The sequence below is a fragment of the Adiantum capillus-veneris genome, chromosome 19, assembly GCF_014529385.1.
Source record: "Adiantum capillus-veneris isolate H3 chromosome 19, ASM1452938v2, whole genome shotgun sequence".
NCBI lineage: Eukaryota > Viridiplantae > Streptophyta > Polypodiopsida > Polypodiales > Pteridaceae > Adiantum > Adiantum capillus-veneris.
The window spans coordinates 137,321,620-137,348,753 of record NC_140949.1 but is presented as its reverse complement, the minus strand read 5'-3'; the positions used below and the strand labels follow the sequence as shown (position 1 = coordinate 137,348,753).

Genomic DNA, 27,134 nt, shown 5'->3' with positions numbered 1-27,134 from the left:
CCATCAGCATAATCAACCGCACTATCAACATACTCCACGCACGCGTGGCAGCACAGGAAAGCACGATACATACATTCGAGGATCGCGTGAAGGCCCAAGATGACGAAATCGCACTACTGAAGAAAGAGCTTGCAAAGGTGCGATCATAGAATGTCCTCGAAGAGGGAGAGCTTCAACCCTCAGTAATTGAAGAGCTTAGCACGATTAAGGAACAAATGCGGGCCATCAAAGAACGTGGGGAGCAACAAAAAGAAATGACGACCTCGTGGGTAGATGTCATCACAAAGACCCAACAAAAAGCAGGAAAAGAAAGGGAAAGGCAAGGAAATAACCCCAACCCCCACACCAACCATCATCAACTTGACACTAGGAGAGGAGCAAAGGAGACGTGTGCAGGCCTTATACGTAAGGATATGTGGCCTCAGAGACCAAGATAATGTGGATAAAGACGTGAAAGAACTCATGACTCTAGTGGGGGTCAACGAGCAGACGCATACGAGGGCCTGGAGAGTGGGCACCAAGAAAAGCGAGAGCAGCGGAGAAACCTCGAAGGAAAGGGCACTCATTCTCTGCTTCCCCTCCATGGAAGCGAAGAAAGACTTCGCGAAGAAGAGACCGACTCTAAAGAACACTAGCATCTTTCTTGGAGATGACCTCACCCTCTCGCAGATTGCTCATATGCAAGAGGTAATGCCGGAAATTAGAGCAGCAAGGAAAAAGGGGAGGATTGCTTTTTACAGGGATGGAAAGGTGGTGATATTAGAGCGACGTCCCGCATGACGGTGCGAGACCTACGGGACCACACTAAAAATGGCAACCTGGAATTGTAACGGGTCACTTCCTCTTGATGTAGGGGCCTTTGAGGATAGCTTCAGAGGGAGAGACATCATCTTCTACTCTGAGACGCATCAAGCCCCTAGGCAATCCATGCCACAGGTGAGCGGATATAGATGGGAGACAACATGCAGACAAGAGACCAGATCGGAGCGTCGAGGACGAGGCTCAGGGGGAGTGGCAGTTCTATTCAGGGAGGAGTTGCGGCCATTGATATATATAGCATGCAAGGATGAGCATGCTACGTACATGTGGGTGGGGCTCAGGGTAGAGACCGGCAGATACCTCTACATTGCTATCTGTTACTTTCGTCCTAGTACGTTGTCGGGGGATATGTGTTCGAAACTTGAGCCAGGTCAGCGCCGGGCTGCTGGCTCTGGAAAAATTAACAAAGTTGATGTGCATTTTCCTGCCATCTTTCTTAGCATGGGAGCGGAGCTGCACGACAACGTCAATATATGCATCACCTAGGGGACAATCCCCCTTTGCTATTTTGGATAATGACATATGGGAGTATTCTAAAGATGGTGACATTATCATACTAGGGGATTTCAATGCTAGGACTGCCCACCACCAGACAATATTTTATGATACTTCCGAGGAAATGCTTAGGAAGCTGGACGTTACAGAGATGGGTCTATCCAGATTATCACAAGATAAGGAATACACTGAATATGGCAGATACTTGATAGATATGGGAACCGCACATAGATTGGCCATTTTGAATGGCCTACAAAGATTTTCGATAGTTGGAGGTTTTACTTGTTTTCCACACCGACATGGTGCCAGCACAATGGATTATGTTATGGCCCAGCCAAGTCTCATTCCATTCTTTCAAGATTTCATGGTGGGCACTAGGCCAGTTGGAGTAGCAGTTGATCATGCTATCTTGTCCTTCACCCTGACGTTTCAGTTCAGCACAGCTCCATTAGGAGAGGTCCCTGCACACATCCGGTATACCTTCATGAAGGAGACGGACTCTGTGTATATGGATGAGATATACAAGAAGCTATGCACCCAGGAGCCAGGACGGCCACTAGATGAGCTCGCTCAGGTACTGATAGAGACGCTCCATAATGCAGCATCAGAAGCATACCCCCACAGCCAGCCTACATGGAGACGATCAAGAAAAATGCCCTAAGACAGTTGGTATGATGAGGAGTGTAGAGAGATGAGGAAAAAGTTACAGAGGGAAGTGCTCATGGGTATTACCACACATAGACAGTCACGGATTATCTTTCGCCGCCTAGTGCGACGAAAGAAACGGGCTTATTTATCTGAGCTAGAGCAAGATCTGTATCAGTTATTTATAAGTCAGGACTCAGGCGAAGCATGGAGGCAATTTTTGTTTTGTTTTGTTTTCGGAGTCGGGTAGGGCACGCCCGGTCGCTCCCCTCATACACCAAAAAAGTATACAAGAAGAACGACCAGGACTATGCACCCAGAAACCGAAGGCAGACGCTTTTGTCACTAGTTTCCTCTGGACTACGAGAGTTCATAATTATCTACACTCTTAGCTAGCAGGGACATGGATTCCGCTGTTACTATATGCTGATGATATTGTGCTGATTTCTGACTCTCCAGAGGGGATGCAGCGTCATTTGGATGCTCTGCATACATTTGCTCGTGACAGTGGCTTGTTTGTCAATCTGGGAAAAACCAAGGTTATGGTGTTCAACACCACACCACAATGGGTCAGGAGGTCGGCACCACATTTATGTATGACGAGGAGACTGTGGAGTACACAAATGCATATACTTATCTTGGGGTAGTCTTCGGTGGACCGGTGTTTTCACTAAGGAGAGCATCAGAGACTAGACTGACGAGAGCACATGCAGCTTTGGGAGGACTGGAGAGGATGTGTTCGCAGATTCCGTTTCATGAACTGCAAACAAAGCTTTGGCTTTTTGACACTCTAGTGACTCCAGCTATGCTACATGGAGTTCCGGTATGGGGACCCTCAGTAGACCACCATGGGAGATCTGGCGACACAGATGGATGGAGATGTATGGAGAGGCCTCTCGTCTCTATGATCGCTCGGATGTTTCGGGCTAAGGCCTCAATACCACATGAGATTATCCGAGCCGAGCTAGCCGCGCGCCCCCCCCCTCGTGGAGGCATTGACAAGCTCAGTTTCCTTTATGCTTGTCTATGGGATCTCTTCAGGGACAGATACGCTCGGCATGCCCTGGAGTCATCTCGACAACTAGCTCTACAAGGCGATACAGCATGTTGGTATATACAGATGACAGCATGGTTTCAGTCGCATGGTCTCAACATGGATAGATTACCTCCACTTCAATACTCCATGGATGCACCCTCCCTGTCTCTCACACGGACAGAGATCACCAGACTCATACGTCAAGATTTGATTCAACTAAATACCAAGAGCACATGGATACAGCCGACACAAGAGTTAGGCACGAAGATGGCCTTCTACAAGGAGCATATTCTCCAACTCACGGAGGACGGCTTTGTGACTAGGCCTGCATACATGGACACACTTCTCTCATGGGATAAGTTGCGCTATTGGACAAATACGCACATCCTCACATCAGCTCCAAATCGAGATTGGCCAATTTCGAGGGGTGCCGGCAAGAGCTAGGATATGTCACCTATGTAACTTAGAGCCAGAGACAGAGCTGCACTACACGTAACTGCCCAGCATAATATGAGATACACGGCCGCTTCCACTGCCTGTTCAGAGAAGGGTTCGGATCTTTTTCTAGAGTCATGAGATACAAGGATCAGAGGTGTCTCAGATTGTTCCTGCTAAAGCTGCGCAGACTTAGGGAGAGCTGCTGAGGACATCAGAGGAAAGACAGTCTCACGTTAAAAATCACAGATTTCTTTACACCAGCCAGAGGAGAGCCGACGGAGCAGTCATTACAGCAGATCTCTGAGCCTACTCATACTAGAGGTACACTGCTTGATCGAGCCACGGAGCTTGGCAAATCCAGACATCCACGACCTCGGGGGGTCTCCCACCACTGACGAAGGCTGCAATAGAAGATACAAATCACTCTAGCTCGACATGCAAGACGCCCAACCTGAGTACTGACCATGGAGGAGGTCGATGAGATCCGACAGCGACCGATGAGAGATTTCATCTGAACCCACAACCCCCCCCCCCCCCCCCCCCCCAAAAAAAAATTCCTTTCTCCTTAGTGTTTTAGTGTTAATTCTTTGTAACTTTCTAATTTTCGTACTCAGACATGGTATCAAATTCACCAATTGTAACTTTTTGGTCATTTTGGCCTTTTGAAGACGTTAATATAACATTTCATTTCATCTCTCTCTCTCTCTCTCTCTCTCTCTCTCTCTCTCTCTCTCTCTCTCTCTCTCTCTCCCCCTGCGTGCTGCCAGCCCTCGCCTCCCCTCTTTCTCCCTGCGCGCTGCCTCCCCTGCGCGCTGTCCCACCCCTGTGTGCTGCTCCCTCCTGCGCGCTGCCCCCCCCCCCCCCCCCCCCCCCCCTGTGCGCTACTCCCTGCACGTCAAGACAACCAGCTCATCCACTGAACACACACACCCCATCCCCATCCCCTGCCCGCTGCCCCCTGCATACACACAAGCCGAGTGTTCTCTTCCCCTTCTCCCCTCTTCTTCACAATATGAAGAGAGGGTAGCTACGAAGACAACCATGTCTTCCCCCATCATCAAGACGCCGACACCGACAACGAAGACAACGTCCTTCATGCTCACGAATAAGAGGCTTGCACAATTGGAGAAGGACATGAAGGAATGGCGGATGGAGAGAGAAATATGGAAGGAGGAGAAAGCCAACTTCATCAAGCTATGGAACAAAGAGAAGGAGGACATGAGAGCGGAAATCCAAAATCTCAAAGAGGAGAAGGAGAGAAGGGAACGGGAGAACGAGAAGGAGAGGGAGAGATGGAGGAAAGAGCAAGTAGAGATGAAGGCACAAATCGATCTCCTTCATGCTTCCCTCACATCCCTCACCCCCGAGGAAGGAGAGATTAAAGGGGAGGCTAAGGAAGCCCTCAAGGAGGAGATCACCAAAGCCCTCACCGCAAGCATTGAGGACAAATTAGAGGCCACCAAAGAAGGATGGGTCGAAGTGGTCAAAAAGAACATCAAGAAGGTAGCAAGAGAGGAAGCCCAAAAAGATGAGGTACTCATCGTACACACAACCATCGAAGAGGAGAAGATGCGACAAGCTCGCCGTCTCAATGTGCGAGTGACCGGCATCAAAGAAGAAGAAGGGTCTACACCCGAGAGCGATGGGAAAGCCTTATGCAAGAAAGTGGGATACAAGGAAGAAGAGATCCCTTTCTCCAAAGTTTGGAGAGCCAGCAAAGATCCAAAGAAGAGTGCTCTCATCCTCCAATTCGCCTCCGAGGAGTCTCGAACTTCTTTCCTCCGAAAGAGGGTCATCTTGAGAGGGCTAGAAGGCCCCCCGATTTATCTTGATGATGACCTCACAAAGATGCAACAAAATCACCGCCGCGCGTGCATGCCTAGAGTCCACCAAGCCCGCAAAGAAGGGAAGAAGGCAGTATATCGAGATGGTAGGGTTATCATTGATGGCAAGACCATCGCATAGGGACTCACGGCCTGTGGGACACACGAGGAGATTCATGTCACGGTTTGGAATTGCAATGGAGACCTATGGACACACCCAGAGAGACTTGAGGAGGTGATGAGAGGTCGAGACATGATTCTACTTACAGAGACACACGAGAGCCCAGAGAGAGGGTTACCACGGATACATGGATTCCAATGGGAGTCTCTACATCGGGGATGTATGCGCCAGCACACCACTCGCGGTTCAGGAGGAGTGGCCATACTCTTTAGACAGGGGCTTCACAACAGACTACAGATTGTTTCCCGGGACCCACAGGCCCGATACATGTGGATTCGCCTCGAGCTCTCACGAGACAGGATCGTCTACATTGCCCTTTGCTACTTTGCTCCCACAGGCTCCAGATTCGCCCCTATTGAGCAGGAGTCACCGTACGCATGCCTCACGGAGGAGATTATGGAGTACTCTACACTGGGTGAAGTCTTCCTTATGGGAGACTTCAATGCTCGTACGCGCAGTGAGCAGTGTGAGGCATATGACCACGAGGACCCAGAGGCACTACACACTCTAGATGAGGAGGCTACTATGAGAGATACAGCAGACAGAGCTCCAGTCACAGCCTACGGACGACACCTACTTCGACTTGGCTCCCAGCACCGTCTCGTTATTTATAACGGGATGGCCCAGTGGCCCACCTCAGGGGGCCTGACTTGTATGCCACATGGAGTTACAGAGGGAGGGGGGAGTACAGTCGACTATATTCTGGGACCCAGGGAGGCTACACACCTTATCACATCCTTCACCATTCCACCCATACCCATCGGAGCCGACCACACATACCTCTCTTTCTCCATCACCGGAGATACCATCCCACACAGCTCCACAGCACACACTCCACACACCACCATCCATTTCACACATGAGCTAGCCTCTCTTTACTCGGCCGAGGTCGAGCATGGCCTATGCCTCCTCCACCCATCCCCACCACTCTCAGTTCTCACATCACATATCTCTTCCGTTCTCCACACTTCAGCTATTAGCTCTTTTCCACACACCACTCACACAGGACGCACTCCCCCCCCCCCGGGACTATGCCTCAGAACCGCTGGTATGATGATGAGTGCAGAGAGTTATACCGACGCCTCCGTGCACGGCGAGCCTTAGGAGAGATCACAGAGAGAGAGGCCAGACGACATATGAAGACGCTGACACGCCAAAAGCGGCGAGCATTCGAAGAGGCACAGGAGCTTGAGCTATACCGCCTATTCATGAGCATAGATAGCGCGACGGCTTGGCGCACCCTGCGCGAGCCACGTCCGACTACAGCTATTGAGGATCCACAGATATGGCATGATTATGCAGAGCGCCTTTATGAGGTGCCAGGGCAGCCTCCTATCCCACAGCCACACGAGCCACGCCCCACGTGCTCCTCCTTCTTTACAGCAGAGATGGTAGAGAGGGCCATACGCCGCATGCAGCACAGACGATCAGCTGACCATACTGGATTACAGAGTGAGCACATCATTTATGCGGCCTCCACTATAGCCCCGTTGATTGCACATGTCTTCAACCGGGCTATAGGGGAGGGCTTCCCAGAGGAGTGGACACAGCACACCATAGTGCCTATCCACAAATCTAGCGACACCCTGGACCCAGGGAACTACAGGACTATCATGATTGGCCACACGATGGCCAAGCTATATGGAGCAGTACTTGAGGCATAGCTCAGCTGCTACGCAGAGACCGAGGGTTTACGAGCTCCAGGCCAGGCAGGTTTCAGACGAGCTTTCTCCACCACTGATCACATCTTCGTTCTGCGCTGCCTCATTGATGGGGCAAAGGCGCGGAAGAAGAGGCTTTACTGCTGCTTTGTGGATTTCCGCAAGGCCTTTGACACAGTCCCACGCGAGAGACTCTTCCAGCGCCTTCACAGCATTGGGGTACCAACAGAGATGATTTGGGCCATATATACTCTCTACGAGAGGGTGACGGGTCGAGTTCGTTGCCCAGGCGGCTTTTCAGAGACCATTGCTAGCACCATTGGTGTTAAGCAAGGATGCCCACTCTCCCCGACACTCTTTGGGCTCTACATCGACGAGATCTCCGACTACATACTACGAGCAGGGGGAGAGGGGAGCGACTTGGCAGGTACTCCGGTCCACATCATGTTATATGCTGATGATATTGTGTTGATTTCAGAGTCACCCGAGGGCTTGCAACGCCATCTTGAGGCCTTGGACGAATTCAGCACACACAGGGGGTTGACTGTGAACCTTGGCAAAACCAAGGTCATGATCTTTCACACATCCAATGCAGTGAGGAGCGCTGCCACCTTCACAGCAGCAGGAGGACAGGTTGATGTAGTCACCTCCTATGTCTACCTTGGCATCACATTCACCAGCCTACCAGGACCCTTCACTATGAGGCAAGCTGCTGCTGACAGGCTCACCCGAGGATATGCAGCTCTGACCATGCTAGAGCGGAGATGCCACCAGGCACACTTTCAGGAGCCCCGCACGAAGGGGTGGCTTTTCGACACCTTAGTCACCCCGGCCCTGATGTACTCGGCGGCAGTATGGGCACCAGGATTGACAGCTGACCAGTGGACACAGCTTGAGAGGCCACAGGTATGTATGATCTCACGCTTGCTCCGCAGCAAGAAGACAGTGCCACATGACATTATTAGAGCCGAGCTCGCCACACCACCTATGGCTGTAGAGGCACTATTCCAGACAGTCTGCTTCATCCAGAGGATGAGAGAGCTACCTCCTAACAGACTTACTCGTAGAGCATTTGAGGCAGCTATACAGCTATCAGAGAGTGGGCATGAGAGAGCATGGTACTCACAGGTCAGAGCATGGTTTGAGGGACACGGTCTTGACATGGAGAGACTACTACCATTCCAGTACGACCCCCACTCACCATCTGTTCACCTCTCTCGCAGTGAGAGGAACTTGGTATTGAGACAGGATCTGTGGCAGCTATACACCAGGAGAGTCTGGGAGTCACCTGGCTTGGGGACGAGGATGTCAGATTACAGAGACCAGTTTCTCACCATACTGTCTGGGGGGTTCATACAGAGACCACGCTATATGGACACATATATGCCACATAGCTCACGGGTGGCGATTGGTCAGCTGAGAGTGGCTTCACACAGGTTAGAGATTGAGATCGGGAGACATACTGGTGTTCCCAGGGAGGAGCGAGTCTGCAGAGCCTGCACAGAGGAGGTGGAGAGTGAGGAGCACTTTGTATGTAGATGCAGAGCATACACTGAGATCAGAGGCAGGTATGAGGCCTTATTCAGAGGACAGCCCACTCTCCGAGAGATCATGGACTCTCGAGATCAGAGACAGCTCGGACGCTTCTTACTAGAGATACAGAGCCATCGGGACACACTACTACAGCCACGCACAGCTACACAGACAGAGGGGAGACAGTCGCAGCTCACAAACTTCTTTCAGATGATTGCCGCCCCTCCCTCACCAGACACTCAGAGGGGAGTGACACTCCCACAGGCGGAGGTGAGCCGAGCTAGACGACGACCACGAGTCACAGGCTACAGGGGCGCGAGCTCCCACCACCGACAGATCGAGGAGATCCGAGCCCGGGAGCGCCGTGCCACTGAGGAGCGAGTAGCTCAGATGAGGGCCGACCCGACAGCTTTCATCCGGGTAGCCTTGGCACCAGCCCCGCCCATGTACCACATCTTACATCCCCCCATTTGTACAGGATGGAGCTAGATAGCTTGATGCATTCTCATTCTCATGATTGTACTACCTTGAGCATATAGACATGCATATACCCCTAGAGATAGAGCTCCATCCCTCCTCAGATACTCCCCTACCTACCTACATTCAGTTCAGTTTTGTATCAGTTTTGTTTCATTTGTCTTTCCGATAGACGGATGACATACACACCATGTACATTTGATTTGTCTCATAGGCCAATTTCGGCCTGACATAGACGTTAAAAATCTTTCTTTCTTTCTTTCTTTCTCTCTCTCTCTCTCTCTCTCTCTCTCTCTCTCTCTCTCTCTCAAGCTGCTGGCGCGTCCTCGCTGCTCGTACACAAGAAGAGAAAGGGTCACAGGTGCAGGTGCAGGTCACGTCTCTCATAAGCAGGCGTGATGAGCGTTCGAACATTGGTTTCGCTTACGCCATCAATTTTATTTACAAAATGGGACTGGCGGGCACAGCCTAGCTGTCTAAGGTTCATATTTTGTGGGCAAAAGCAAGGGGGGTGCTCGAAATTTTATTTTATTGTTTTCGTAAGCAGAGGGGCAGCTTGTGCTGTGTAAGCAAGGGGGCCCAAGAGAAGGGGATGTTCTCACTATTGAAACTCTGAAACAGTACAAAGCACAAGAAGCCCTTCTCATTGCTGCCAAGCAGTATTGCTGTTTTTTAATGTTATGGCAACAATGTAAGGTTCGATCACCAGTGCAGAGAGTTCAGCAAGGCAGCCTTACAGCAGTGCAGTGAGGGGGTTTGCGCGCTGTCAAAGGCGGCACAGAGCAGCAGAATTTCAGACCTGCAGGAACCAGAAAATTCAGACCTGCAGAAATCAGAATCAGACCTGCAGGAATCAGGGGGGGAGGAAATTTCAAAAATTTACAGAAAATTCAGGAGAACAGCAAGCAAATTACAGATTGCAGAAAGAATTTGAAATTGCCAAAATTGGCCAAATTCTGAAATTGTAGAAGTCTCGATATGTTTCTGTGGTTTTCTGTGGTATGTATGCGCATATGAGGGTGTCCATGTATGCATAACTGAGGACAGCTACGTATGCCTAATCAGAGGACAACTTTATATACATAACTCAAATACAAATGTAGGTCATAAGCGCTTCATCAGCAAGCCCCATACAAAGGCAATGTTCATGCGTACAAACAAGCGGATAACACAAATGGAAAGGGAGATGAAAGAATGGAAAGCAGATACGGAAGGATGGTGGAAAGAGAAGGCCAACCTTCTTCAAATGTTCCTCAACGAGGGCACGCAATGGAAGGAGAAAGAAGACCTGCAAGCAGAGCTACAAGCACTTAAGGCCGATTCACAAGCACTGAAAGAAGAGGTCTCAGCCCTCAAGCGAGAGCTGGTTGATAGAGCAAGCAGCGGACTAAAGGAAGAAGAATTCCAGCCCTCGGTGATAGAGGAAATCAAGGTCATCAAGGAGCAGGTACGGATGAGCAAAGAGGAGAAGAAACAGAATGTGGTAAAGACGTCTTCGTGGATGGATGTGATCACAAAGACACAGAAGAAGGCGGATGACGCCGAGAAATGGATAGAAGTCTCTAAGAAAGGGAAAGGGAAAGAAATCACATCTGTCCCCACTCCTACAATCATCAACATGACTCTAGAGGAAGAGCAGCAAAGGAAAACTAGAGCTTTGCACATATGAGTAACCGGTCTAAAAGACCGAGACGATGTGGAAGGGGAAGTCAAAGAACTTCTCCACATGATGGGTAGTGAGGCTACTCATACAAAGGCATGGTGAGGGTAGGGAAGAAGACACAAGGAAATGGGGAAACTTCAAAGGAGAGAGCTTTAATCATGCGTTTTTCATCCATGGAGGCAAACAAGGACTTCTTGAAGAGGCGTCCTACACTAAAGAAAACGGGCATATTCCTTGGAGATGACCTCACTCTCACACAGCTTGCGCATATGAGAGAGGTAGTGCCAGAGATTCAAGCGGCAAGGGAGAGGGGAAAGACAGCCTTCTACAGAGATGGTCGGGTGGTGATTGTAGAGCGGCCCTCCACATGACGGTGTGAGACCTATGGGACAACACTCAAAGTTGCCACCTGGAATTGTAATGGATCTATGCGCCTTGATGTGGGTGCTTTTGAGGATAGTTTTACAGGAAGAGACATCATCTTCTACTCTGAGACACATCAAGCCCCTCGGCAATCTATGCCTCATATTAGTGGATACAGATGGGAGACAGCTTGTAGAAAGGAGCCACGTTTAGAGCACAGAGGGCTGTATAACCGGCCCGTACAACGTAGAGGGCGGTACTATTTCAATTACCTATTAACTTTACACAGAGCACTGAGAAGGGAAGAGAACACAGTTGCGTCCAGCGACTAGAATGTCACTGCGCACACGAGACCGACACCCTGTAGGCCCCAAAGACTGGTGCCCCTTTCGGTATTTCTTTATTCAAGTTAAGGTAGACGATCCGACCACTTAGCACAAGCTTTCACAAAGCTGTCCAAACCTGGCGAGGGCTGAAAACGCAGGTTTTCGACAGCAGAACGGCGCAAAAACCCCTGTAGGTCAAAAACACCTGTCTAGGACGGATTCCCTCGATATCTGGAAGCTTTCTGGTGAGCTGTCACAGAAATTCAGCGGGCTGTAATTCTCTGTTTTTCACTGCCGAGAGCCCAAAAGCCTGTACACGCATCCCAAGGCTCTCACGAGGCTCCCCCGATGTTCCCTTGCAGTTTAGGTGCGAAACCCTAAACCTGCAGAAAAACACAGCAGGCTGTAATTCCCTGTTTCGGATCGTTTTTAGCGGAGCGAACACGCCTACGCGTGTCCCAAGGGCTCCCGCACGCAATGGGACAGTTCCCCTGTGAATTGGACGAGTTTTCACGCGAGAAAACTCTCCAAACTCGCAATCTTTCGTGATGGAACTGTGCGTACCTATGGGGGATTAGCAATTAGCTAATCCGGTTCCTGTTCAGAAGGCTCTTGCCTTGGCAAACGCGCATAAACCCCCAAAACTGTACATAGGTCAAATGAGAAACCCACTAGTGGGGCATAACATACTGTACGTAGGGGAGAAAGAGAGCAGTATGTAGCGTGCGGGGCATCACTCCCGTCACCATACTGTGCATAGAGGGCAAGGTAAGCATTCCATAGCTTCTGTACCTGCTACAATCCACCTGAGGCTGAAAATGGCGCCCCCTTTGTTGATATGCAGCTCGTTTTTGCCTCCCAGAGTGGCAGAATCGCTCACAGGCTGACACGTCGCCCAGTTTCCGAGTTTGGGCTTTCCCTGCTAAAAATATCTCAACTGGTGCATCAGTTGACTTGGCAACAGAGCAATAAAATGTTCCCCTTGTCATTCCAGAACTAATGACGCGAACACATTTTCCGGTCAAAAATAGCAGTTCCCTAAATTTTAGGAGATGCTTCCATGGCATCCCTATCGGTCTCCTGACCATCATTGAAGACTACCATTTGACCAACATCTACAATGTGGGTTAATTTACTAGCCCCTTTCAACTTATAAAGTTGCAGTGACTTGACGAGTGGCCCAAATTCCAGTTTGGCGCACACGAGCTTCCATACTCATCAGAATTCAGTGCTAACTGGCCCGGGCAGTCCCTGTCTGACCGACCTAGATCCCCGATGTGAGAAACCCATTTGGCTGCAGCCGTTTCACACTGGCCATGCAATGTCCACTTGCACCTTTTCAAGGGTTTTGGGACAAACAAGTAAAAATAAAATAAATATATCTAATACTTATTTACGGAAGGCAACAGGAAAAATACACCTCCTGGTGACAGGCTGGGCTCACGAGGAGTGGCGGTGTTATTCAGGGAGGAGTAGCAACCATTGATACTTATAGCACGCAGGAATGTGCAAGCTAGGTACATGTGGTTGAGATTGAGAGCAGAGACAGGCAGATATCTTTACATCGCTATTTGCTACTTCCCCCCGAGTACGTCAGTATATGCACCACCCAGAGGACAATCCCCCTTTTTTATTTTGGATGATGACATATGGGAGTTCTCTAGAGATGGTGACATTATCATTCTAGGGGACTTCAATGCTAGGACTGCCCATCATCAGACAGTATTTTATGACACTTCAAAAGAGATGCTGAGAGTGCTAGATGTTGCAGAGACGGGCCTATCCAGACTATCAGAGGATGGGGAATATAGTGAGTATGGACGACACTTGATAGACATGGGGACTGCACATGGATTGGCCATCTTGAATGGCCTACAGAGATTTCCCGCTACGGGGGGTTTTACATGCTTTCCACACAGCATGGAGCCAGCACAATGGATTATGTCATGACACAGCCGAGCCTCATCTCTAGTATCCAGGATTTGATGGTTGGACCCAAACCGGTTGGTGTCGCAGAGGATCATGCTCTTGTGTCGTTGACGATCTCTTTACAATTTACTGTAGCACACAGGCTACGGGCAACAGCCCCTACTCGCTACACCTTCACACGGGAGACGGACTCTGCATACATAGATGGGATCTACAGACGCTTGTGCACAGAGGAGCCAGGGCGACCTCTGCACGAACTTACTACTATACTAACATAGACATTACATGATGCAGCAATAGAGGCATACCCACACACCTAGCATGAGCAGAGACGCCAGTTTGGGAGCATGCCCCAGAATAGCTATTATGATAAGGAATGCCGTGAGACTACAGCTAGACTTCACAGAGAGGTGCTTTTGGGGGACAGCACTCACAGATAGTCACAGATTGACTTCCGACGCCTAGTGCGGCGGAAGAAGAGCGCATTTTTGGCTCACCTAGAACAAGATCTATACCAGCTATTTCTGATTCAGGATTCACGTAGGCATGGCAGCTCTTTCATGAGCAACCTCCCCCCCCCCCTGCCATTACCTCTACGGAGGCCTGGGGCCAGTACGCATCATCTCTGTACACAGTTCCTGGACAGCCGCCCCTTCCCGAAACCCCCGATCCATGCCCACACACATGTGCTTTTTTCACCGTTGAGATGGTGAAGAAGGCCATTGACAGGATGAGGACTGGGAGAGCATATCGTCATGATGGCTTAGTGGCTGAGCATTTCATGCATGCCAGAGATCTACTAGCAGAGCTTCTAGCAATTATGTTTAACCATGCCATGTGTGAGGGCGTGCCTGATACTTGGAGCCTATCTACTATTGTACATATCTTCAAGTCAAGAGACCCTATGGAGCCTGGGAATTATCGCACTATCATGATTGGACACACATTGGCACGGTTGTACGCATCCATTCTTGAGCAGCAATTGAGTAGATGGGCAGAGAGGGAGGGGATACGCACAGCCGGACAAGCAGGGTTCAGGAGAGGTTTTTCTACTCTTGACCATATCTTGACACTCAGAGCCATCATTGAGGAGGGCAGATCACATGGGAGACGGATTTATTGTAGCTTTGTGGACTTCCGCAAAGCATTTGACACAGTACCCAGAGCTAGATTGATGCGCAGATTATTGCAGATGGGAGTACCCACAGAGCTCATTTGGGGGGTCATAGCATTATACAGGTCAATAGTGGGGCATGTACGCACCTCGGAGGGTCTATCTACACCGGTTTACTCCACTATTGGGGTGAAGCAGGGCTGCCCGCTCTCACCTACTCTATTTGGTATGTATGTGGATGAGGTTTCTGACTACATTGAGAGAGATGGTGATAGAGGTGCACAGCTGGCAGGGACATGGATTCCACTATTGTTATATGCTGATGATATTGTGTTGATCTCTGACTCTCCAGAGGGGATGCAACGTCACTTGGATGCTTTGCATAGGTTTGCCCATGAAAGTGGTTTGTCTGTCAACCTTGGTAAAACCAAGGTCATGGTATTTAATACCACCCCACAGTGGATCAGGAGGTCAGCACCCGCATTCACATACGGCCAGGAGACAGTGGAGTATACAGATGCTTACACTTACCTTGGAGTGGTTTTTAGTGGACCAGCATTTTCATTGAGGAGAGCAGCAGAGGCTAGATTGACCAGAGCCCATGCAGCATTGGGTAGACTGGAGAGGATATGTTCATAGGTTCAGTTCCACGAACCTCGGACGAAGCTTTGGCTATTTGACACTTTGGTGGCTTCTGCATTGCTCTATGGAGCTGAGATATGGGGACCTTCATTGGATCATCACGGGAGGACGGGTCGCACTGATGGATGGGGAGATATGGAGAAGCCTCTGGTCTCTATGATCTCGTGGCTCATTAGAGCCAAGGCTTCAGTACCACATGCCATTATCCGAGCAGAGCTAGCTGCCCCCCCACTAGTGGTTGAGGCACTCACCAGATCTATCTCCTTCATACACCGCATGTGGGAACTTCCCAGACACAGATATGCCCGCCTTGCACTTGAGTCCTCTCGACAGTTAGCCATGCAGGGAGATACAGCATGCTAGTATGGGGAGATGACATCATGGTTTCAGGCGCATGGGTTCAACATAAATAGATTGCCCCCCTTCCAGTACTCACTGGATGCACCCTCTCTGACTCTTACACAATCCGAGATCACCAAGCTCGTCCGCCAAGACTTGACTCAGCTAGACACCAGGAGGACATGGATATAGCCAGTAAACGAGCTGGGCAGGAAGATGGCTTTCTACAGAGAGCATCTTCTCCAACTTACAGAGGACGGTTTTGTGACGAGACCCAGATACATCGACACCCACTTGTCTCATGGGATACGATGTGCTATTGGCCAGCTACGCACATCTTCACACCAGCTGCGGATCGAGACTGGAAGATACAGCGTAGTACCAACAGAGGCCACGCTATGCCCCATGTGTGACATGGGGCCTGACACAGAGTTGCACTACACATGCCACTGCCTCGTCTACTACGAGATACGAGGCCGCTTCCACTGCTTGTTCAGAGAGGGATTTAGACCACTCTCCAGAGTCATGCGGTACAGGATCAGAGATGCCTGGGTTTGTTTTTGCTCGAGTTGCGCAGACACAGAGAGAGCTTGACGAGAGGACACGCAAGGCAGTCTCAGAGACAGATCACAAACTTCTTTAGAGCAGACACTGGACACCCGGAGGAGCTACCACCATAGCATAGTTTGTCGCCTTACACCAGAGCCACACTGATCGATCGAGCGACCGAGATGGGGAGATCCAGACGCCCACGACTGCGGAGGACTACACAGCATCGACGGAGGCCGAATTAGAGGATCCGGATCACTTTGGCCCTACATGCACGACGCCCTGTTAGACTACTGACCATGGAGGAGATTGATGAGATCCGCCAACGACCGATGCTGGATCTCTTGTGATCTCTCTTGTGATTCAGCTATCCCAACTAGGTGCTTAGTTCACACCTAACAGTTTAGGATTCCATAGCATAGTATTTTCATTTTTTCATTTTGTTACTTTTGTTACTCTGACTTTGTATCAAATCCACCACATTGTAACTTTCTGGTCTCATAGGTCACTTTGGCGTTTTGAAGACGTTAATATAACATTTCATTTCATTTCTCTCTCTCACACAAAAGAGTGGTATACTCGTAATCCTAGATGACCCTGGTTGAAGACGCCATGAGTTCAACACTTCGAGAATATACATTCCTGCCAAAACCTAGCCCACCTGTGCTCTACCAAAACCTAGCCCGCCAGGCCGGCTACGCTTTGCCGCATGTCCCCCTTGGGCGAGGGCTGCCTTGTGGGGGGCAATAGTCGACAACCACGCCCTCCCTCCCCCTAGTCGAGGGTCTCAGTGTCTGCTCAGACTGCGTACCCCAACCCACATCGCCACGATGCCAAACAAGGTCTTTTGAAGCAGTTTTAAAGAAGACAATAAAAAGAGCAAGGGTCTCAAAAATGGCATGGACGAGGAAGACAACTCCGACAAAAGAAGATTTCAGTAAAGAGGGTCTCCCACTGATCCGGGTGCGACCACGGCTAAATTATGCAGCCATCTTAGAGGCCCCGAGCAACGTCGATCCCCTCAGGCAACTCACAATGGCCCTTGATCGAGTCAAGGAAGAGAACCGTGACCTCAAAGCTCACCTTAGCATGCTTGATGCCTAGTTCGAATCAACAATCAATATTGCCACCAATAAGCTAATGGAAGTAGATGCTCAGGTCACCCAGCTACATCGATGGTGCTTGCTAAAGTAGCGACATGTGTGGCAATGGAACTCCAAGGAAGAAAGAGCCAACAACCAAATGCTCTGAAGGTCCGCATTGGCGGACTACCACAAGCATGGGAGGGCAGTCAAGGAGGACTTCTTGGAACGCATCAACTTCCTTAATGAGACCCTCAAGCCGATCACCCTGGACCCCGACAAGATAGAAATGATAGATGAAAGCAAGTTGTTGCCAAGTGGACAAGCCATTCTCAAATTTGAGAAAGGAGAAGATCGACTCTCTTAAAACAAACACACCTTCTCATAAGCACTAAGCTATGGATCGCGGAAGATCTCACGCCATCACAACTCAAAAACAAAGGCGAAGACCTCAAGAAAGTGCATGCAACATGAGGCAAAGCACATTGGGTGGTCTACCGCACGGGGAAGGCTATCATACGAGAGTTTCGCTCTCCTAAGCCTTCTACTGTCGCGAACACCACCCTTCAGTTACTAGTTGTTTGTTTTTTCCCCTAAGTGACATGTGTCACATTTTTGTTGTATCCAAAATTGCCGACGCTTCACTACCCTCTTATCAAGAGGCATCATTTGTATGTTTGACTTTTTGGTTCCATAGGTCATATATGACCTCCGAGGACGATAATCTCTCTCGTATTCTACCATGTGGAGAAGCAGAGGAGAGTCTCCAAATTGTGCCCTTTATAGCAATGAAAAAGAAATACCAAAAGGGGCGCCAATCTCTGGGGCCAGTGCCATCTAGCAGTGGAACTCTGCTACCCCATGTCTCTTGCTTGGATTCTCTCTCTCTCTCTCTCTCTCTCTCTCTCTCTCTCTCTCTCTCTCTCTCTCTCTCTCTCTCTCTCTCTCTCTCTAATTGGACTATTTTCTTATTTTTAATGATTAAATCTCTTTTTTAGGATATTTTATTATGTGCACTAAGAACTGTTAAAAAGATTGTAGCTACAGGAACTGCCATCAGGAACAAACAACTCTGATGTGTCATTTGATGGGTGACGGTAAACATCGCGAAGGAGTTTCCGTAAGTTCGGTGGAAAAGGCCGGGTTACAAGTGCCTCTGATGCGTCACATGATGGGTGACGGGTGCATCAGTAAGGGGGCATCCCGTAGGCTAAGGACGAAATCCGAACTCAGTAAGAAAATACGCGTAAGAACGCAAGCACAAGAATAAAGATGGGTTCAATGAAGCTTTTTACGAAAAGCAGAAACATTCGCGGGAGGGCAGATGTTTTCCCGCGAGGAGTCTGTGTCTGCATTGCATCTGTGCCGTGTCCTGCACCCGGGGACGCCTGGAATGTGTTTGTGTAGCATTGTTTTCATTAACTAAGTGAGTTTTTTAAAGTTTGAACAGATTCACACTTTATTTTATTAAAGTGGCCGGTCACTTTTAAGTGACCAGGCCTTTATTAATAAAATAAAGCAAGCAAGGCCCTTAAAAAAAAAAGCCAAGGCTAAAACCGACGCAAGGGGGCTGAATTGCGATCTCTCTCTCTCCTCTCTCTAGAAAACGCGATTTTCTCTCTCCTCTCTCTAGGAGCGCCAAGCTTTGCTTTTGGACCCATATTCCTGCCGAGTGTCAGACCCTATAAAAGGGTAGCCAACGTTCCAGTTTGGGAGAGCCGGAAGCAGCAGGAAGTGCAAGCGTTGGGATTCTGGAGCAGAGACTGGCGACGGAATTTGCAAGTGCTCGCGTGACGACTGAGTACGGAGGTTGATTCTCCGAGCAAGGAGCGACAGGTATAAGGTGTTGATACGCATTGAGAATTGTTGCTTTGTGTGGTTTGTTTTGCAGGAATCTCCCGTCTCACGGGAAGGCCCTTCACGGGAAGTACGGCTTCACGCCTAAGTCCCTTACGAGAAAGTACGGCTTCGCGCCTAAGTCCCTTAAGGGAAGGAACGTCCTTGTGCCCAAGCCCTTTACGGGAAAGCACGACCTTCGGGTCTAAGACTACAGAACGGAGGGGTTTCCTCGGGTTCTCGTGCTTGTATAAGAATTCTCCCTCAATAAAAGAATACTCTTAACGGGGGGGACCAGCCCATCTTGTGGTCCCCAATACTGTGTCGATCTTCTCCCTTCTCTCATGTTTTCAAAGAATTATAATTTTCAGATTTTCTAAGTGCTCGTGTATCAGTGCGATCTTTCTCTCTCCTCTCTCTAGAAAACGCGATTTTCTCTCTCCTCTCTCTAGGAGCGCCAAGCTCTGCTTTTGGACCCATATTCCTGCCGGGTGTCAAACCCTATAAAAGGGTAGCCAGCGTTTCAATTTGGGAGAGCCGGAAGCAGCAGGAAGTGCAAGCGCTGGGATTCTGGAGCAGAGACTGGCGACGGAATTTGCAAGTGCTCGCGTGACGACTGAGTACGGAGGTTGATTCTCCGAGCAAGGAGCGATAGGTATAAAGTGTAGATACGCATTGAGAATTGTTGCTTTATGTGGTTTGTTTTGCAGGAATCTCCCGTCTCACGGGAAGGCCCTTCACGGGAAGTACGGCTTCACGCCTAAGTCCCTTACGGGAAAGTACGGCTTCGCGCCTAAGTCCCTTAAGGGAAGGAACGTCCTTGTGCCCAAGCCCTTTACGGGAAAGCACGACCTTCGGGTCTAAGACTACAGAACGGAGGGGTTTCCTCGGGTTCTCGTGCTTGTATAAGAATTCTCCCTGAATAAAAGAATACTCTTAACGGGGGGGACCAGCCCATCTTGTGGTCCCCAATACTGTGTCGATCTTCTCCCTTCTCTCATGTTTTCAAAGAATTATAATTTTCAGATTTTCTAAGTGCTCGTGTATCAGTGCGATCTTTCTCTCTCCTCTCTCTAGAAAACGCGATTTTCTCTCTCCTCTCTCTAGGAGCGCCAAGCTCTGCTTTTGGACCCATATTCCTGCCGGGTGTCAAACCCTATAAAAGGGTAGCCAGCGTTTCAATTTGGGAGAGCCGGAAGCAGCAGGAAGTGCAAGCGCTGGGATTCTGGAGCAGAGACTGGCGACGGAATTTGCAAGTGCTCGCGTGACGACTGAGTACGGAGGTTGATTCTCCGAGCAAGGAGCGACAGGTATAAAGTGTAGATACGCATTGAGAATTGTTGCTTTATGTGGTTTGTTTTGCAGGAATCTCCCGTCTCACGGGAAGGCCCTTCACGGGAAGTACGGCTTCACGCCTAAGTCCCTTACGGGAAAGTACGGCTTCGCGCCTAAGTCCCTTACGGGAAGGAACGGCCTTGTGCCCAAGCCCTTTACGGGAGAGCACGACCTTCGGGTCTAAGACTACAGAACGGAGGGGTTTCCTCGGGTTCTCGTGCTTGTATAAGTATTCCCTGAGTAAAAGAATACTCTTAACAAGGGGGGACCAGCCCATCTTCTGGTCCCCAATAGTGTGTCGATCTTCTCCCTTCTCTCATGTTTTCAAAGAATTATAATTTTCAGATTTTCTAAGTGCTCGTGTACGCTCCCGTTTTGTGACAGTGGTATCAGAGCTCGGACTCCTCTCTTTCTCTGCAAAGAAGGACGATTCCGGGAAGAACGGGAAGAACGGGAAGAACCATGTCGAGCCAAGGGAGAAGCGTTGAAGAGGAGCTTCAACAAGTGCAAGCTCAGCTTGCGGAGTTGCAACAAATCTTATTGTTGCCAGACGTCCAAAAGCTTTTGGGCGGAATGAAGAAAACGAATGGAACTGATGCAGCCAAGCATCCAGACAACACTGTTGGCGTGAGACCACAGAAGGCAAGAGAAGAAGAACGTGCCGAGGTGCACAAAGGATCTACGGATCAGAATGAACGGCCTACTTCAAGGAAAGGCCAGGAAAAAGCGCTCTCTTTGCTAGACGAGAGCAAGGACATCTCTATCTCATCTCCATCTTACTCTCCTGATTATACTTCTACTTCTCGATCATCTCGTCAGAAGCAGGAAGCCGCTACTACTGCCACTACCCTACAACCTAAAGATAAACCTCGATTCAAGAAGCATGGTCGCAAGTCTCAACATCGCATGAGAGTCTTCAAATCGAGCGACAAGGACATCAAGTTCGAAACCTACAACGGACGGAGAGACATCTCCAAAGCACTGTCCTTCATCAGACAGTTTGAAGTCGCCTTTACCAATGGGCACTTCACAGAAAAATCCAAATTACGCCATGTGGGGATGCACCTCAAGGAAACGGCAAGTAATTGGTGGTTAGCCAAGATTCTGGAAGGTTCTCAGGCCAGAAAATGGGAGAGCTTCAAATCTGAATTTTATGAACAATTTCTTCCGCCTGACTTCGAGCAGGACATACAGAAGGAATGGGACTGGCTTGCCCAGAAGGAACATGAAAGAGTAACGACCTATGTGGACAAGTATTGGTCGGTTCTTCTGAAGGTCACTCCCTTCATGAAGATTGCCGACAAGGAAAAGAAAAGAAAATTCGAAGCGGGTCTCCAATCGCAGCTTCGAAAGAGTATGAAGGTGTGTCCGCATGATACTCTTCAAAGGATGATGGAGTCAGCAATCATTGCAGAGGATTTGCACTCAACTGGGACGCCCAGAAAGTTGGAGCATAGCACTTACCGTGCAAGGCAAAGAGGGGTCTACGATGACCATGGGGGCCAAGGAAGAAAACGTCCTCCATCTAGAGACGATGATCATTCTAAGAAGCCAGAGGGCACTGGCAAGCGAACTAAGTACCTTTCTCCTACTCAACTTCAAACTTTCAGAGAGGAAGGAAGATGCTTCTGCTGTGGCGAGAAAGGACATATGAAACCGGACTGCCCGCTAAAGCAGCAACGGCAAGAGCAAGCCTCTACGAGGCAAGAGAAAGCAAGGAAGGAACCCGCACCACCAAGCTCGAACTCAATTCTAGATGTTCAAGGAAACACAGAAATGGAGAAAGAAAAGCGTCACCTTCTGAAGGGTTGGGGGTCTTTGAACAACCAGCGAGTACTGATTCTTTATGATCCAGGATCCACGGATAACTTCATCTCCTTGGATACTGCGGAACGTTTGTGCCTCACACCGGCTCAGCTTGGCACACCGGTTACATCCGGATCGGCATTCGAGGGGTTGACAACCATTGCAACTCCCGTGCAAGGACAGCTCAATCTTCGGATTGGCGAGTACAAGGACCGCGAATCATTTTTGATGGCACCTATCGAGGGATGTGATATCATCTTGGGTATGCCATGGCACTTTCACATGACACCTATTCCCGATTATGTGGAAAAGACCCTCACTTTTGATCATGGGGGTAAGAAAATAAAGATTCAAGCCGATGCAGGAGATTGGCAGTTCCCAATTGTAAGCCATATCTCCATTAAGAAAGAAATGAAGAAGTGTGTTTCTGCTTACTTGATTTTTGCTCGTGAAAAGCATAAAACTAGTAGGGACTCTCTTTCTAGTCTGGAAATTAAGCGTCTTCAATTTATTGAAAAGTACCAAGATTGTTTCACGAAACACTCCCTGATGAACTCCCTCCGGTACGCCCGGAAGATCACCGCATAGATCTCATACCGGGCAGCTCGCCTCCCAATCAACCCCCTTATCGGGTAAGTCTTGCTCAGCAAGAGGAAATTTTAAAGCAAGTCAACGAGCTTCTAGAGAAAGGGTTAGTACGGCCAAGTGCTTCACCCTACTGCTCTCCAGCTCTACTGGTGCAGAAGAAAGATGGCACGTTTCGAATGTGCATAGACTATCGGTCTTTAAACAAGATCACAATCAAGAATCGCTTTCCGATCCCTCGGATTGATGATATACTTGATAAGTTGAAGGGTGCAAGTGTCTTTAGTCGCATAGACTTAAAGAGTGGGTATCATCAGATACAGATCGCCCCTGAGGATGTCCATAAGACTGCTTTCCGCACAACCTTTGGACTATATGAATTCTTGGTAATGCCTTTCGGCTAGACCAATGCTCCTGCAACGTTCAATCGCATGATGGACCGCATTTTCAGCCCGTATCGAGCTTGTACGGGAGTATTCTTTGACAACATACTCATCTTCTCTAAGTCAGAAGAGGAACATCGGAAGCACTTGGACTTAGTGTTTCAAGAATTGCGAAAGCATGAGTTGCATGTGAATGCAAAGAAGAGCGAGTTCTTTCTCTCTGAGATACACTATCTCGGCCATATAGTCTCCCACAATAAAGTGAGTATGGATCCTGCCAAGATCCGAGTGGTAGAAGATTGGCCTATTCCCACTACGGTACATGGTGTACGTAGCTTTCTGGGATTATGTTCATATTATCGAAGGTTTGTCCGAGGATTTGCTCATGTAGTAGGACCACTTCATGATTTGACAAAGAAGAAGATTCCTTTCAGATGGGGATCGAGACAGCAAGGAGCTTTTGATCGGCTCAAGTACTTGCTAAGCCATGGACCTATTTTGATAGTGCCTGACTTGAGGAAACCATTTGAGGTTCACTGCGATGCTTCAGGTGATTGCATCGGAGCAATGTAAAACCAAGAAGGCCATGCAGGGGCTTATGAAAGCAGACGGCTTAAGGATGTAGAGTTGCATGCATCAATCTACGAAAGGGAACTCACGGCTGTGATTCACGCCTTATCCAACTGGAAGCACTATCTTCTAGGAGCGGATTTTGTGATCAAGACTGACCACCAGAGTTTGCGGTATTTTCTTACGCAAAGGAAACTATCTGAGAAGCAGATGAGGTGGGCAAATTTTTTGTCTATGTTTCACTTCTAGATCCTTCACACGGCTGGGAGTAAGAATGTAGTCGCAGACGCACTGTCTAGGCGGCCAAGGGTGAACGCTATCACTTCGGTGTATCACCAAGAATTAGAAGCACTACCGGATTTATATCCGAATGATCCAGACTTCTCCACCATCTGAGGAAAGCTACATCGTGGAGAGAATGAGTATCCCTATTCCATTCGGGACGGTTATCTCTACCACCATCAGGCCATATGTGTGGCGGAACCATTAAGAAAGAAGATCATGGATGAAGCACACGCTTCGACTTATGCGGGTCATCGGGGTATTCTCCCTACAACCTTAGCAATGGAAAGATATTTCTTTTGGCCTAGCCTTAAAGCAGACATTGATAAGTATGTCAGGGAATGTTTGGTTTGCCAAAAAGTGAAGTATGATCGGCATAAGACGCCTGGGTTGCTACAACCTTTGTCTGTGCCTAATGAACCTTGGGAAAGTATTGCCATGGACTTCATCATGGACCTCCCTAGAACTCAGACTGGAAATGACGCGATCTGGACCATTGTGGACAGGTTTAGCAAGCAAGCACACTTTATACCAGTCAACAAAACGATCAAAGCAGATCATATGGCTAGGGTCTTCCTGGCACAGATCTTTAAGCATCATGGAATGCCTAAGTCAATTGTGAGTGATCGAGATCCTCGCATGACAGGAAATTTTTGGCGTGCCTTGATGGATAATCTTGGTACAAAGCTGAATTTTTCATCTGCCTACCATCTTCAAACGGACGGGCAAAGTGAGATAGCCAATTCCACAGTATTGGATATGTTAAAAGCTTATGTGTCAGACCGGCAATCTGACTGGGAGAAATATTTGCCTCTTGTCGAGTATGCGTATAACAATACCATACACTCATCGACGGGGAAAGCACCTTTTGAGATTCTTTATGGTAAGCCTTTGCTTCCACCCATCCTTTTAACTAAGGATAAGATCTTTGCAGCAGATGAATTTGTCCGGGATTTGGACACCGCCTACGGGCAAGCTAGGAGAGCTATTCTACGCTCTCAGGAAAAGCATAAGAAAGCTGCAGACAAGCGCAGAAGGAATCTAGACTTAACAATCGGACAGTTAGTCTTACTCAAGTTTGAGAAGGCAAGACTTAAGAAACAAGCGTCTCATAAGGGGAAAGTGGTAAAACTTTCTACCCGTTATTATGGGCCGTTTAAGATCACTGAGCGAGTGAATGATGTCGCTTTCCGATTAGAGCTACCGCCTAATTGGAAGATCCATAATGCTTTCCATGTCAGTTTACTCCGGCCGTATGTGGGACCGCCTCCGAGCCAGCCTAGTGCTGAGGAACCTCCTGAGGTTGAGGAAACAGAAGAAATACTCCAACCGGAGCAGATAGTAAGTCATCAGGAGCGGTCTCTCAAATCCGGAAAGATAACAAGGAAGTATTTGGTTAACTTTAAGAACTATTCAAATCTAGATGCTCACTGGATGACGCAGGAGGAATTAGCAGCTTATCCCGAGATACTGGAGGTATATGTCCAAGCACTACGGTTGAGGTCAACTGTTTAGAAGCCAGAGGGATGTTGCTAATTGGACTATTTTCTTATTTTTAATGATTAAATCTCTTTTTTAGGATATTTTATTATGTGCACTAAGAACTGTTAAAAAGATTGTAGCTACAGGAACTGCCATCAGGAACGGACAACTCTGATGTGTCATGTGATGGGTGACGATAAACATCGCGAAGGAGTTTCCGTAAGTTCGGTGGAAAGGGCCGGGTTACGAGTGCCTCTGATGCGTCACATGATGGGTGACGGGTGCATCAGTAAGGGGGCATCCCGTAGGCTAAGGACGAAATCCGAACTCAGTAAGAAAATACGCGTAAGAACGCAAGCACAAGAATAAAGATGGGTTCAATGAAGCTTTTTACGAAAAGCAGGAACATTCGCGGGAGGGCAGATGTTTTCCCGCGAGGAGTCTGTGTCTGCATTGCATCTGTGCCGTGTCCTGCACCCGGGGACGCCTGGAATGTGTTTGTGTAGCATTGTTTTCATTAACTAAGTGAGTTTTTTAAAGTTTGAACAGATTCACACTTTATTTTATTAAAGTGGCCGGTCACTTTTAAGTGACCAGGCCTTTATTAATAAAATAAAGCAAGCAAGGCCCTTTAAAAAAAAAGCCAAGGCTAAAACCGACGCAAGGGGGCTGAATTGCGATCTCTCTCTCTCCTCTCTCTAGAAAACGCGATTTTCTCTCTCCTCTCTCTAGGAGCGCCAAGCTTTGCTTTTGGACCCATATTCCTGCCGAGTGTCAGACCCTATAAAAGGGTAGCCAGCGTTTCAATTTGGGAGAGCCGGAAGCAGCAGGAAGTGCAAGCGTTGGGATTCTGGAGCAGAGACTGGCGACGGAATTTGCAAGTGCTCGCGTGACGACTGAGTACGGAGGTTGATTCTCCGAGCAAGGAGCGACAGGTATAAGGTGTTGATACGCATTGAGAATTGTTGCTTTGTGTGGTTTGTTTTGCAAGAATCTCCCGTCTCACGGGAAGGCCCTTCATGGGAAGTACGGCTTCACGCCTAAGTCCCTTACGGGAAAGTACGGCTTCGCGCCTAAGTCCCTTACGGGAAGGAATGGCCTTGTGCCCAAGCCCTTTACGGAAAAGCACGACCTTCGGGTCTAAGACTACAGAACGGAGGGGTTTCCTAGGGTTCTCGTGCTTGTATAAGAATTCTCCCTGAATAAAAGAATACTCTTAACGGGGGTGGACCAGCCCATCTTCTGGTCCCCAATACTGTGTCGATCTTCTCCCTTCTCTCATGTTTTCAAAGAATTATAATTTTCAGATTTTCTAAGTGCTCGTGTACGCTCCCGTTTTGTGACTCTCTCTCTCTCTCTCTCTCTCTCTCTCTCTCTCTCTCTCTCTCTCTCTCTCTCTCTCTCTCTCTCTCTCTCTCTCTCTCTCTCACTCACCAGAAGGTATGCAACGACATTTGGATGCACTACGCAGTTTTGCAGAGGATAGTGGATTGTGTGTAAACCTAGGTAAAACCAAGGTTATGGTGTTTAACACCACACCGCAATGGGTCAGGCGATCAGTACCTACTTTCAAATACGGTCAGGAGATTGTGGAGTATACAGATGCATACACTTTCCTAGGGGTATTCTTTACTGGGCCGAGATTTTCTTTGAGAAGAGCAGCAGAGACTAGACTAACTACAGTTGGTGCGGCTCTGGGAGAAATGGAGAGGATGTGTTCGCAGGTTCAGTTCCACGAAC

General features: G+C 48.8%; 1 protein-coding gene and 1 pseudogene across 3 annotated transcripts in view; one reads left to right on the top strand and one right to left on the bottom strand.

The window, feature by feature from the left end:
* Positions 1-27,134, bottom strand: part of LOC147434938 (RHOMBOID-like protein 12, mitochondrial) — a 193,280-nt gene that overhangs the window by 98,987 nt on the left and 67,159 nt on the right. The window lies entirely within an intron of this gene.
* LOC147434939 (uncharacterized) lies at positions 16,528-17,482 on the top strand (annotated as a pseudogene).